The following is a 14,099-nucleotide window of genomic DNA, read 5'->3' on the forward strand; positions in this document are numbered from 1 at the left end:
TTTTAATAGAAATGTGCCAAATGGTTTTTTTTTTTTTCAATTACAGACAAACTGGGGTGTTTGCTGATCCATGAACAATGTGAATATTCAGTTGTGGGGAGTTTTACTGCCTAGTAACAAAGTTGTTGTTGTTGGGTTTTTGGGTGTTTTTTTGTTTTTTGTTTTTAATTTTTGCCCTCTCTATTAAATGCCAAAATCTGTAAGGAAAATGATGGCAAACGATTTAGCATCAGTGTCCTCACAAATGGCTTGTTTTGAATAAGGCAGAGGTTGGACTGTGGCTTTATTAAGTTAAAGCAAAAAGAAAACAATTCTGTATGGGCGAGAGGCAGTGGAGGAAAGGATTTTGTGGGCTGACAAAATCAGTGAGGATGGAGGGAGATCAGCAACAGGGTTGGTGCTGTTAAGTTCATTTTATGATCCATTAGGTTTAGGACAGTGTTGTAGGAAATTGAGTCAGAGACTCCAGGGAAAGTTTGTTATCAGAGGCATGTTAGCTGACCTATCTTGGGGTTGGAGATCAAGGAATGGTCAGTGGATAGGTGAAGGTTCTGTGAGATCTGGCCAGTTTCTGCCCTGATCTTAACTTCTTCCTAGCCCCAACAGAGCATTTGGCAAATAGTGGAAGCTCAGTCGATATTTTTTTAATGAATCAGTGAATGACTACAGGAAATGAACAATAGAGGTTTGCCTAAGCAGACTAGCATTTGCAAATAGGAACATATTTTTAGTTGCAAATAACTTGGACCCCATTGGGAAGACTGAGGTTCACAAACAGGATGGCTCTGTAAAGAATTAGGCAAAGGTTTATGCTAGTGGAGCTAGGGTATAATATAACAATTTAGTTATAATTAGATGGCAAGAATTTAGTTTTTATGGGTAGAAGGATCATGAATAAGATGCACTTGGCTTTGAGCTGCTGAGCTTCTAAGCTAGTGACTAGGCTTCTTAAATTCCCTCACCCTGAAGACTGGATCGATTCCAGAGCCCAAGATTAAACAGAAGTGGGGAACGGACACCAATACAGAACTGTAGAAGAACCGAAAGCCAGGACACAATAACAAGTGATTTCGATCCCCTTTTATGGAACTTTGGGACACAAAGGAATATCGCTTGACGGATGTTTCTTCCAAATTACTAGCAGAAAAAGACAACTTTGGTTTTCAGAACCACAAGGGGTACTTCAATTAAAATTTCTTCCATCTTGGAATCTCTATGGATTTCATTGGCTAGAAAAGCTATTGTTCAGTTGAGCCTCATCATCGCAATCCATATCTTCTGCCATTTTCTGGATGCTGCTATCTCTGAGACAGATCACATAGAAGTCTGTGCCACTGAAGTCTCACAACCAGCAGAAGAAGGCGTGGCTATTGTTAACCATCTATCTTTAATGACAAGTCATTACTACTCCCCTTATCAAGAGATGATTGGCAGAATCTGCAAGAGATGACCTTTCCTTTCATCCTCAGGGAAAGAATGACTTTCTGTGGTATTTGCTCTGTTATAGAGTATTGGATAGGAACCCCTTCTCTCCTTCTTTAAATCTTTCAGGAAGCAGCCTCAGAATTATAGTCCTTCTCTGAAGAGTGGGTCAGAGGAGGGGTCGTTGGCATTTTTATTTTCTAATGTGTAGTATTCCAGGTTGGGACAATACTCTGGGTACACATAGGTGTGAGAAACTTACATGGAGGACAGGTCAAATTCCTGGGGAGATTTAGGACAAGTGAAGGTAGGATGATGCTAGTTGGTTGTTCATATTCAAGTCAGTCTTCTTGATGTCGAGCCTTGGAATTGAAACGTAGATTGGGTCATGTTTCAGAGGTTCCAGTAAAGTTGGGAAGGACAGTAAAGTGTTGAAGTCTAGTTGTATGATGTTGGGTTAACTGGTGGCACCAGAACTTCCAGAAAATACTGTGTGTCTCTTTGGGCATGAGTGTTCTCTTTCTGCAGAATACTTAACATTAACAGAAGTGGTAGAAGGCTTTGCTGAATGCACTTGAGCATATCAAACAACAGTTCTGCATTTGCATAATTCTTGAACCTTGAAAAAACAGGAGTTTTAGCAAAAGACAAAGAAATGGAGAGAAATGGAGATAAACTGTAGTGAATAATAGTCATAGATGATGAAATAAAACATGGAGTAGTGACCCCCAGTGGCTTTGAGTTATGAGAATATATAGGTAGGTGTTTAAGTCAGCAGTTTGTAAAGGAGAGCCTGAGAAACAGTAGAAAGTAGGCAATGTATTTGTTGTGTTTTTATGGGAGAGGGAGATGTTAAATTCCCACATTCTCTATCTTAGCCTCTCCTTTAGGTCTTTGGATCTAAAATATGTTCATTATTTTTGTGGTCATGTTTTGCAAACCTCAAACTGGAACCTATAGTCTGACACTGACAATCAGAATATTTAAACCAGGGCATACCTACCTGGAATCTTCATTTCTTTTTTTTTTTTTTTAAGATTATATTTATTTATTTGACAGAGATAGAGACAGCCAGCAAGAGAGGGAACACAAGCAGGGGAAGTAGGAGAGGAAGAAGCAGGCTCATAGCAGAGGAGCCTGATGTGGGGCTCGATCCCATAATGCCGGGATCACGCCCTGAGCCGAAGGCAGATGCTTAACCGCTGTGCTACCCAGGTGCCCCCTGGAATCTTCATTTCTTGATACCTTGCTCTCAGCTGGCAATGGAACTGGTTGTTGCAAATAAAGTAGATCCAATGCAATATCTCTGCATTTTTAAATTGACCTAATATCTGAAAAATCTATTTTGACAAAATACAGATCACTCTTAACAGAAGATTCCTCCATTCTGATAAGTTTTATGCCATGGACAGTTTAACTTCCTTCATATTTTCATTTGAAATATTTAGTAAAATCCCCATTTTTTACTCATTTTAAAGGACATTTTCTTTTAAAGAATGAGGAAGAATGTACAGGCATAATCCAAGGTCAGTATAATGGTGAATAGTGGCTACCCTTGGCATCTGCCATTCCTAGGTTATCAATGATATTAAATGATGCAGTAGTATGTGGAACTCATGGAAGTGCCTGATTTATAGCAGATAAGCAGTGACCCATTCTATTTATATGGCTGATCTTGTTTTAAAATATCTCAAATTGTCAATTTAAGGCCAAACCAAAGAATTTAAGTTTGTTCTTTGGTTTTCCTTGAAACTGTGTTCGCAGGAGCACTAGTATTCAAAGGAGATGCCTGGGGACTAATACAGAGGTAAAGAAGAGAAATATAACTGGTAATCAGGTGGGGTGGGACACATGGCCTCTGCCTTTATTCAAAGTAGTTTGACTTTCATTTGTTTTGGATAATAGCATTTTGCATGATATTTTCCTTTCTTAAAATATTGTTCTCTTGCCAATATGGAAGTTTTTCATTTAGGGAAGAGAGTGCAAAGGTTTATCTATGAGAGAGTTCTTAACAATCTTTATAAACACAGAAATGAACTTGGCGACTAATAAAGGTTTCTTCCAGTCTTCATCAATCTTTAGCTCAAGACCTTTAAGACTTACACAAGTCGGACTGAAAAGCCTTGATGGGTGAATGTACCTTCCCTTCAGAATAAAAAGACGCCAGTACTTAAGGCAACATGTTCTAGTCACAAATTTTCAGCAACTCTTCCCAGGAAATCCTCCAAACTAACCCAATCAGAGTTCATCTTTCCAATCCCTCTGCTCAAGCTAGGGAATGGTCTTTGAGAAATAACACTCCTGTAACTTTGGGTGCCACCAATAAGAAATGTTCTGTAACAAGAATTTTGGCTCTACTCTACCAATCCTTCTCATCAGCTTCTGTCATTTCTCTCAACAATTTCCGAAAAATCACTGGCCTGGCAGGTACCCTAACCACCAAGCCTGACCTCAAATCCTGTCTTCAAAAAACTTTATACACTAATAAGAAAACTCAAGTGATTATTGATAAAAACCCATCAACTTCCTTCCTCCACCGTTGTGAATAGAGCTCAGTAGCAATTCTTACCTGCTTTCTTTCAGTTCAGAAGATAAAATATCTCTCTGCTTCTTCAATGCCACTTCCTCACCTGTACTTAAATTTTCTCTAAGGCATCAATCAATCAAAAATTTACTTCTCTTCCATGCTCCTGAATTTTTTCCATCTATACATCTGTTCAAGAGTATCCCATCTTCATTCTGCCTTTGACTCCATGTTTCCTTCTAGCTACCAATAAGTTTACCTAAAGCAGCAATTAAAATTGTGTTTGTGTGTGTGTTATATTCTGTGGCAGGTGTTTGTATCAGAGTGTTCTTAAATGTGATAACAAAAATACAACTAGTATAAGAATGGAAACATAAAGGTTTTTTTATTACTTTACATGCCTAAAATTCTGGAAGTGTGGAAGTTGGAGGTTCCAGGGCTAATAACCAGATGTCAGCTTTCATATGTAGCCTTGTCCCTCTTGGTTACAAGATGACTGCTACAACTCCAGAAATCATAGCCTTAGGTGACTCCGTCCAAAGGCTAGAAGATGAAGAAAGGGCACGACCCTTTTTGTATCTCTCATTTAAAACTTTCACAGAAGGCTGTGGCATGTTTCTTCTCATATCTCCTTGGTCAGGATCACCACTGTGCAGGATTCATCCCTGGGGTGACTATGGGCCCAGAACCCCTAAAGTTTATGGCCACTTGATATCCAAACTAAATTAGAGTTCCTCAAGCAAGGACGAGGCAGGGGTGGAGGGTGGGTGCCAAAATGTTCCTTAAACTATGCCTTCAGTCAATCAGAATGTCAAGCCTGGGCATCACTGTTGGGTGCAGTTTTGCTGTGCTGCTCACACGGTCTGACTCCACTGGGGTCTCCAATAGGATATTTTGTTATTTTTTGTTAGTTGGTCTTTGGATTAAAGAGAAAATAAGTAGGTATTAGTATGTGTATGTTTGCAGATGGAAAAGAGAAATGAGGGGGCGCCTGGGTGGCACAGCGGTTAAGCGTCTGCCTTCGGCTCAGGGCGTGATCCCGGCGTTGTGGGATCGAGCCCCACATCAGGCTCCTCTGCTATGAGCCTGCTTCTTCCTCTCCCACTCCTCCTGCTTGTGTTCCCTGTCTCACTGGCTGTCTCTATCTCTGTCGAATAAATAAAAAAAAAAAAAAAAAAGAAAAGAGAAATGAGAAAAGTAGAGAAAATTCAGTAAAATTCATAAATGCATGACTATGTTTCTGAACTGAATTCTTAATTATTTATAACACTTGACTGCTTCATATGCATGTTGGGAAATCTACCATTTGAATAGCCATATGTCTATTGGTCCAGAAATAGAAGATATTAGGACAAAGGATCAGGTTGAAATTCAGGCTGGAATAAGCATTCAACATTACTCTAATTCATAATCCTTTCGAGTTATACACAGCTGTGACTATAAAGGAACACTTTCGACAACACACAGAGATGGATCTCTATTCATACCTGTGTTCCTCCAGGCTGAGGACCTATGCTGACTTTTCAATGATATTATGGACTGTTGGAAAATTTAAGAGGGATCTCACAGTGAATAGTAGTCTCTGCTGGAGGCAAATTTGAAGATAAGTCAAGTTTGATGCTTAACTATGTTTACATAGGTTTGCCAAATCAATATCATTTTTCTCTGTCTTTATTCTCGGTTCTTTTCTGGCATAACCTCATCTTCCCTCTCCCTTTTGGCGTCTCTACTCATTTCCTCTTGTCCTCCTCCTTTTCCTTATATCTGGAATTCCTTTTTCTCCTTCAATCTTTCCTTCTTGACTCTTATCTGGATTCCTTTGTTTTTTCTCTCCCCATTCCCTTCAACCTTAGGAGTCAACTAAGTGAATATTTGTTCCCATTGGACCAATTTACACGATTAGGGGTCCTCCCTGTTTAGTCTGCATTTCAGCTTCTGGGAACATCAAGGTAAACTGCAATAAGCAAAGTCCTTGTTTGGTCAGGTTTGACTATGTAGACAAACAATCTAGATAAATAATTCCCAACCTCGGCTCACAAAAACACCCTTTTTCTCCTTTGTAGTGTGTTTTCAGGCCTTAAATTTTTTATGTTCCTGCTTTAACACTTCACTTCACAATGCCTCCATAAAAAAGTAATGCCTTTTCTCTTTTGTTAAAAGAGGAATATCCTCCCAAGCAGCTATCTCTCAAGATGTGTTGAAATCCCAAGAGGAATTGTGTTTTACATTAAAAAAAAAAAAAGCCTTCCCATCTATTATCTTGTTAGATAATCCCCCAAATCATGTGAGGTAGGCAGTGAGGCATACCTGCTTGAGAGAAGTTGGGTAACAATATAATAGGCTAATTGAGTACAGAACCTAGATCTCTCTCAGCCTGTACAGTACTGATACTTATGAATTTACATTAGAATAATTGTATATGAAACAAGCACATATAAAGACAGTGAATATGGAATAAACACATATGATTTTCTTCTCTTTATTTTCAAGGAGAAGTAGCATTTGCAATTACTCACCCCATGGAAGCTGGAATTGCTTCCCCTGGGTGACAGACACACCCTTATCTCTACAGGTCCAGCTGCATTTCTCTGTCCTTTAGTTCATTTTATTCAGATGCTTGACGTGGCATCAGGACCAAGCCCCAAAGGAGCATTGGTTTATTCTCTCCTTCCTCTCTTGGTTCTTTCTTTCTTTTTTCTACTCTCTTTTTCTCTCCCTCTCTCCCTTCCTTCTTTCCTTTTCCCTCCCTCCCTTCTTTCCTTCCTCCCTTCCTCTCTTTATCCTTGTCTCTGTCTCTACTTTCCATTTCTTTGTTCCCACCCCCACTACTAAGAAGTGATGAGAAATCCTTGATTCCCTACATTCATGTTCTCTTTGCTTTTATTCTTTTTTTTTTCCCTTGGTCCAATAATGTAATGCCAATTATTAGGAAATATATTTCACTGTGTCTCACACTATTATTTATAATCGACTTGAGCATTTCCTTCACATTCTTAATATCCCCAGTGTCGGAGAGAATTACAGCTGGAAAGCTGACTGCAGGCCTTCGTGTAACGAGAGGAGAAAAGAATGTTGTTTTCACAGGCAGATTTTCTGTTGCATGGTGGGGTTTCATGATTTTCCTAGAGAAGTTGGACTTTTTGAATGCATTTACAATTATTTTTGCCAAAAAAGAGACTTGATGATTAAGTTTTTCTTTGCTTTCTTCAATAGGAATAAAAAGATTAAAATGTTTCAGTAGATTAGTTTAAAGGAGAGAAACTTTACAAAGAGACTTACAAAGATATCCAATAGATGGGGATTCCTGGGCAGTGTAGATCTGTAATATGGCTCATTCTGTACATCTAACTTTCTCTGGCTCCTGGGTTCTCTCCTCTCTCTCTCTCACCATCATTCTCTTTCCACACTTCTTTCTCACTTAGTCTCTACACACACACACACACACACACACACACACACACACTACATTAAGGTGAACTCTTTGAAGATAAATAAAATCTATATCTTTCCTTCAAAATTCAGCAATCAGCTCCATCTCTGTTCTGGGAACTCTGTTTTTTAAATTTTTTTATTTTATTTTTTTGCCAAAGACAAGATTTATGAACTTACCAGGAGTTAAGACAGAGCTAGACAGAAAAGAGAAATAGAAAAAAAATTATTTTGGCAATAGATGGTGAATAGGAAAGGAAGTGAGAAGAGCACAGAAGATAAAGACAAGGTAGAGAGAAAAATTAGTCCCTCCTGGGCAAGCAACATGCCATCTGTGACCGAGACACGAGGGAATCCCAGTGAAATTTAATATCAAGACCTTGGGTCCTTTGTCAGGCCGGGACACACACACACACACACACACACACACACTTTTTCTTTCAGGGCCACCAGCCCCAGAGACTTTGTCTCTGTCCTATTTTTATATTGCAAGCATGCACACATCCTCTTGTACTACTTCTTATGTAACTCAGGGGTAGACAACAACCTCTCTAGGTACCTGCCCTCCTCTTGTCCTTGTCCTACTCTTCCTGGAAAAAGCAAACAGGTACTTATATTTGAGAATTTCTGTGCTAACCAGGATAGGAAAATAGATAATAACAATAATAAACTAGAAGCAGTTACAAACATTTTCAGATTTTATATATGATCAAACTGTCTAATGTGCATTTTATAAAATCCTCTATAATTTGTCCACCCATTCAAAGAAATGATACCCTTCCATACCATTTTTATAAAATAGGTCATGGTCCCAGTGGAATAATTTTGATTTAATTATAAATATTTTCTTAACATTGGGCTCCATAGTTTAGAATCTTATTTTTTTTTTGTTTAGTTGTCTTTTCTTTATTATTATAAGTAGGCACAATACATTTGTCCATATGAAATAGACTGAGTCGTATAAAATCAACCATTGACTCCATGAAACATACTTCCTTGGACTGTAGGCAAAGACAAATTCAGCAATATTACCAATGCTCAATGGTAACCAACTAAGATATGGTCTCTTAATTTCCTAGGGTTGCCATGACAAAACACCATGAACTGGATGGCTTAATTAAAACAAGAGAAGTTTATGCTCTCACATTTCTGGAGGCTAGACATTTGAAATCAAGGTGTCAGCATGGTTTGTTTCTTCTTGGGGGTGAAATGAATAATCTTTTCCATGACTCTCTTCCAGCCTCTTAGGTTTGCTGTTGGTTGTCAGCATTCTTTGGTTTATAGATGGGTCAGTCCAATCTCTGCCTTCACCTGCTGTTTTCTCCATGTGTCTGTGCCAAGTTTGCACAAGTGTCACATTAGTACACATTAGAACATGGTGTTTCCTCTATGCATGTTTGTCACATTAGTGAGAACACAAATCATATTGGATTTAGGACCCACTTTAATCCAGTATGACCATGCCTTAACTAATTACATCTGCAAAGATCCTATTTCCAAATAAGGTCACATTCTGAGGTTTCAGACAGATATGAACACTATTCAACCCACAACAGATGGTAAACAAGAACCCTTCTACTTACCTGAAAGGCAAAATAAAACAAGATGGTATTCTTGAATATTTTATTCCATTATCCACTTAGTCTGTATTTTATTCTTCTGCAGAATAGTGAAGTTTACATGTACTTTTAGGGTGAAACAAGTCACATTGACAGCTACTTTACCATATCTAGATCATTCCTTGAAAATCAGTACAAATGTCAGAGTCACATGCCCAGTGCCTGGGGTTCTGACAATAAAATGTACTTTTTGTTTTGATTTAAAGTTGTGTATTTGTAATTCACATGACTAGACAGAAAAACTTCTTCTTAAAATTTTTTTCTTTTTTAAATTTAAATTCAATTAATTAACATATAGTGTATTATTAGTTTCAGAGGTAGAGTTCAGTAATTCATCAGTTGCATATAACACCCAGTGCTCATTCCATCATGTGCCTTCCTTAATGCCCATCACCTAGTTACCCCATCCCTCCTCCCCTCCCCTCCAGCACCCCTCAGTTTGTTTCCTATGCTTAAGAGTATCTTAAAAAAAAAAAAAGTATCTTATAGCTTGTCTCCCTCTCTGATTCTGTCTTGTTTTATTTTTCCCTCCCTTCTCCTATGACCCTCTGTTTTGTTTCTTAAATTGCACATATGAGTGAGATTATATAATGATTGTCTTTCTCTGATTGACTCATTTCGCTTAGAATAATATTCTCTAGTTCCATCCACGTGGTTGCAAATGGCATGATTTCATTCTTTTTGATGCCTGAGTAATATTCAATTATATATATATATATATATATATATATATATATATATACACACACACACACACACACACACACACACACACACATACACACACACACACACATATATCTTCTTTCCTGGCTCTTTCTGTAGTTTGCCTATGGTGGACATTACTGCTATAAACATTGAGGTGCAGGTGCCCTTTCGAATCACTATATTTGTATCCTTTGGATAAATACCTAGTAGCACAATTGCTGGGTCAGAGGGTAGCTCTATTTTCAACTTTTTGAGGAACCTCCATACTGTTTTCCAGAGTGGCTGCACCAGCTTACATTCCCACCAACAGTGTAAGAGGGTTCCCCTTTCTTTACATCCTTGCCAACATCTGTTGTTTCCTGACTTGTTAATTTTAGCCATTCTAGACAGAATAACTTCTAAAATGACTTTCAGAGAACTAAATATTTCCTAACTTGATCTACTCAGGAGAGCTTCTAGTAAAGACCAGGAGTTAAAAGGAAGGCATATCAATTGAAATTGGTGAAAAAAATCATTCTATGTGGTGGTAAACCATAAAAACATAAATATTAACCCCCCCCCCCCAGGAAAATAGGGTCATCTCCACAGTTTGTATTATTTTTTTCAGAAGAAAATGTTTTATTTTCAAATTACAGTTTTATACCTGTTTATAAAACAAACACATTTGCTCTTTAGTCCCTCTCATCCCAGATTCTTGTCAGAGCAGATTTTCTGTCAATCTAGTTAAAATTTTGTATCAAACCTGTCCTTCCTCCCACCCCACCATGCTCTTGTAGTTTTATTTTGTTCCATAATAAAATAATTTGTGAATAGGGCTTAGAAGCGGCCTAGGGTAGCAATTAAGAACATTGATTCTGGAACTAGATGGATTGCATTCAAATCCAGTCCCCACCAGGTGTGAATTTGGGTCAGGTACTTGACCTCTTTGTGCCTTAGTTTCCTTATTTACAAGATGTGGATGGTGAAAAGAGTACGTTCTTTATAAGAATATTAGGAGGATTAAATGAGTTAATATCTCTAAAGCTCTTATGCATTATAGAGTATTTGTAAAATAACTAAACGTCTGCTAGAGCCGAGGCTTACTGATGATGGTTCTGTGTCTTGCATCTCTATTATTCTCTATGGCACCAAACAGTGTTCTGCACTTAATAGATATACAACCCAATATCTATTTGCATACTGTATAATTGAATTGAGGTGAATTATCTTCCCCTAGCAAAATTCTTGTCCCTACATATGGATTGATTTTATTTAGGGGGAAGAGGGATGTCTGTCCCTCTTGGAGGTTTACGGAGCTCTATGGAGTTAGGAACGAACTGATCAGTGCGCATCGAGCATAGCACTGAACATTTTGAAAAGGTCTTTTGCAAGTATCTTTTCTAACTTCTCTTGTCCGAGCTAAATAACCCAGCTCAAAACTTATCTGCTCTTAGAGTCTTTTACATTAACCTCAGAAATATAGCTCTTCCCCTGTATTCCTCAACATTATTTTTGTGTTCCATAAGAATATGATTTATAAAGTTACTATAGTTTGTAAAACTGGAAGGCATGGTAGAAGTTTCCAGGCCAGTGGTTATTGCCAATGGTGCAGATCACAATCCACGTGGAATTTCGATTTGTCTTTTAATACACATGACTGGGGCCCATCATCAGAAAATTTGGATTATATAAGACAGTAAGGTATTGGTTTCATGTTTAAGGTCTGAAGTCAGATAGGACTTGATACATAGTATGGCCCCTTTTGTTTGTCATCAAATGACTCAGACAGTGCTTGTCAAACTTTAATGTACACATGCATCACTGGGGCACTCTTAAAAGTGCAGATTCTGATTCAGCAGGTCTGCAAGAGGGCCCAGGATTTTGCATTACCAGCAGCCTTCAGCCAATGATGGTCCAGAGAACCATACCTTGAGTATTAAGGACCTAGAAGCTCATTGCTTAATATATCAAAATCTCAGTTTCCTCAATGTCAAATAGAGCCTCATATGTCAAATTAAAGATCTAATGTATAAGAAGTAGCTTTACCACATAGCCATGCATTAATAAATATTAGACATTTTATTAGCATCATTATTAAGGCCAGCTTCATGGGCTTGGCCCAGTATAGTTGCACAGAGCTCTGTCTTAAAGGGGCTCTGTATTTGGTTTAATGCTCTTGTCACCATCTTGAATTCTTTATAATTTTATCTTTGAACTTGTATTTTGTAAGTGAAGTTCAGTGGGGCAATGGGGCATCCATGTGAGCAGAGTAGATTCTTGAAATATGCATTATTACCAACATTACCTGCCAACCATTTACATTTAAAACTTACAAGTTACCAGCAGCACAGAATTCTGATGGACCCAAAATGAATCTGAGTTCAGTAAGACTCAAAAGTACAAGGTAAATGTGTTACCTCTATGACTAACTAAGGCCACGCTTTCCCCCCAAGAGACCATGCTTTCCATTTGAACAAGAACTTGCTCTGAATGAGGAATGAAGACAATTGCAGTCTAAGAATCACGAACATTCCAGGATCTCTATTATATCCTCTCCTACTCAAGTTACTTCTCTGTAGATTAGCTAACCACTTACACTGAAAATATGCCTTAGAAGGAAAGAAAAAAATAGGGCAACCCACAGTTCTTTCCTTTTCCATTATTTCTTATTTATCATTCAGCTGAAAGTGGAGAGTAGTGGTAGAACATATGTGTATCAGAAAGGGAGACAAGGAACCCCAAAGCAGGCGGGTTCCCACTGAAAGTCAGTCCCCAGCATCCTGGACCCTCAGGTCCAGTCCTACAGGCACCAAAGACCAAGCTCCCTTCAACTTCCTGTGTCCCAGATCCTACAAAGAAGGCAGAAGAAATCTTGAATGTCATCCTGCCCCCAAGGGAGTGGGAGGCAGACACGGAGCCATGGATCCAGCAGGCGTCCAGCACCGCCTGCGCTGGGATGGATGCGGTGCCTCCCTGCAGCAGCTGGGTCTGAATCTGCAATAGCAGCAGGCCCGGGAGGCCACCATCTGCCCGGTGCGAGGAGAGCTCTACCCGCAGTGTTTTGACGAGCTGATGCAGGAGGTCACCATCACTGTGCGGAGAGGGTTCTGCCTTTGCTGCAGGTCCGGGACCCGATCCCTCTGACCATCACCACCTACCAGACCTCACATGAGAGCAGCGTGGTGTTCGACTCGAGGAAGGCACTGCAGCCTGAACAGAGAAGTCAGACATGGAGAGGAAAATTGCAGAATTAGAAACAGAAAAGAGAGGTTTGGAGAGGCAAATGAAGGAGCAGAAGACCACGTGTGAGGCCACGGAGAAGCGAGAGGGCGCGGGGAGACAGGTGGAGGAGAAGCGGCACGACAAGGAGACTCCGTTCCTCAAGCGGACAAGTCGACAGCTGAACGTCCAACTGGAAGGCGCTATTGCACCAAAGAGGTGATGATTACCCTATGGGTCTGCAAGCACTGCAAGCACTGTTACCTACCACAAGCCCCTTCTAATAAAAGAGCTAGTTTCCTGAAGAAAACAAAAGGAAAATGCATATAGTTGTTCGTTTTGTGTAAGGTCCACTGTTCTGGTAAGAGCAAAATATATATGGATATGTGAGCTCAGACTGTGAAGCGTGCAATTTTGGTGATTCCACACATAAGTACTTTTATATGTGCACTTTAAACTGGCATTGTGCAATATAAAGATGAACACTAAAAGTCATGCAAATAATTTAAATTGGATTTTTCACTAATTAGAATGACATTAAATAGCAAATAAAACACACCATGACAGGTTGAACAAGAGACCACGGAATAAAGGGGAAAGCTTTATATTTTAATATCTTTAATGGATACTTTATTGCTCTGCTTTTTGAACTGGAGTCCCTCTAGTTTCATTTTATACTGAGCGCCAGAGATTATATAGCTGGCCCTGCCAACATTATTATAATCACTATCAACAGGTCTGGGTGGGGCCTCAAGTTGAAAATCCCTGATAAAACTAGAAGTAATTTTGCAAAATTATACAGATCAGGAAACTTATCCACAATTGAACACAATTCTCACCCTATAATTTATTGGTAAAACTAACAATATTTTTTACTTTGCACAAATATTGTATTCTGAGCAAAGTCTGATTATTTTATGCTGTGTTCAGATTCTCCTTTGGGAAGAAAATATCAGCATGGTGCTTGTTCTGTCTCTCGTCATCTAGAATTGGACCCTATCTTTCCTGGATGCACGTCTTATTTCAGTTGGCCACACCTGTGACACAGACCATGCTCTCACTTGCGTTGGGATTACACATCGTACCTCAACCCCAACTATACTGAGCCTTGAAGGCCTTCCTTGTAGCACCCTTCACCTTGGATAGATTTCCACACAATATTGTCTTTTCCTGATGAGTGAATGAGTGAATAGGCTAAG

At 39.1% G+C, this 14,099-nt stretch overlaps 1 pseudogene; it reads left to right on the forward strand.

The window, feature by feature from the left end:
* The window catches only part of LOC113253202 (axonemal dynein light intermediate polypeptide 1-like), a 30,255-nt pseudogene extending 17,132 nt beyond the window's left edge, over positions 1–13,123 (forward strand).
* The last annotated feature ends 976 nt before the right edge of the window (positions 13,124–14,099 follow it).

The sequence above is a fragment of the Ursus arctos genome, unplaced genomic scaffold (genome assembly GCF_023065955.2).
Source record: "Ursus arctos isolate Adak ecotype North America unplaced genomic scaffold, UrsArc2.0 scaffold_17, whole genome shotgun sequence".
NCBI lineage: Eukaryota > Metazoa > Chordata > Mammalia > Carnivora > Ursidae > Ursus > Ursus arctos.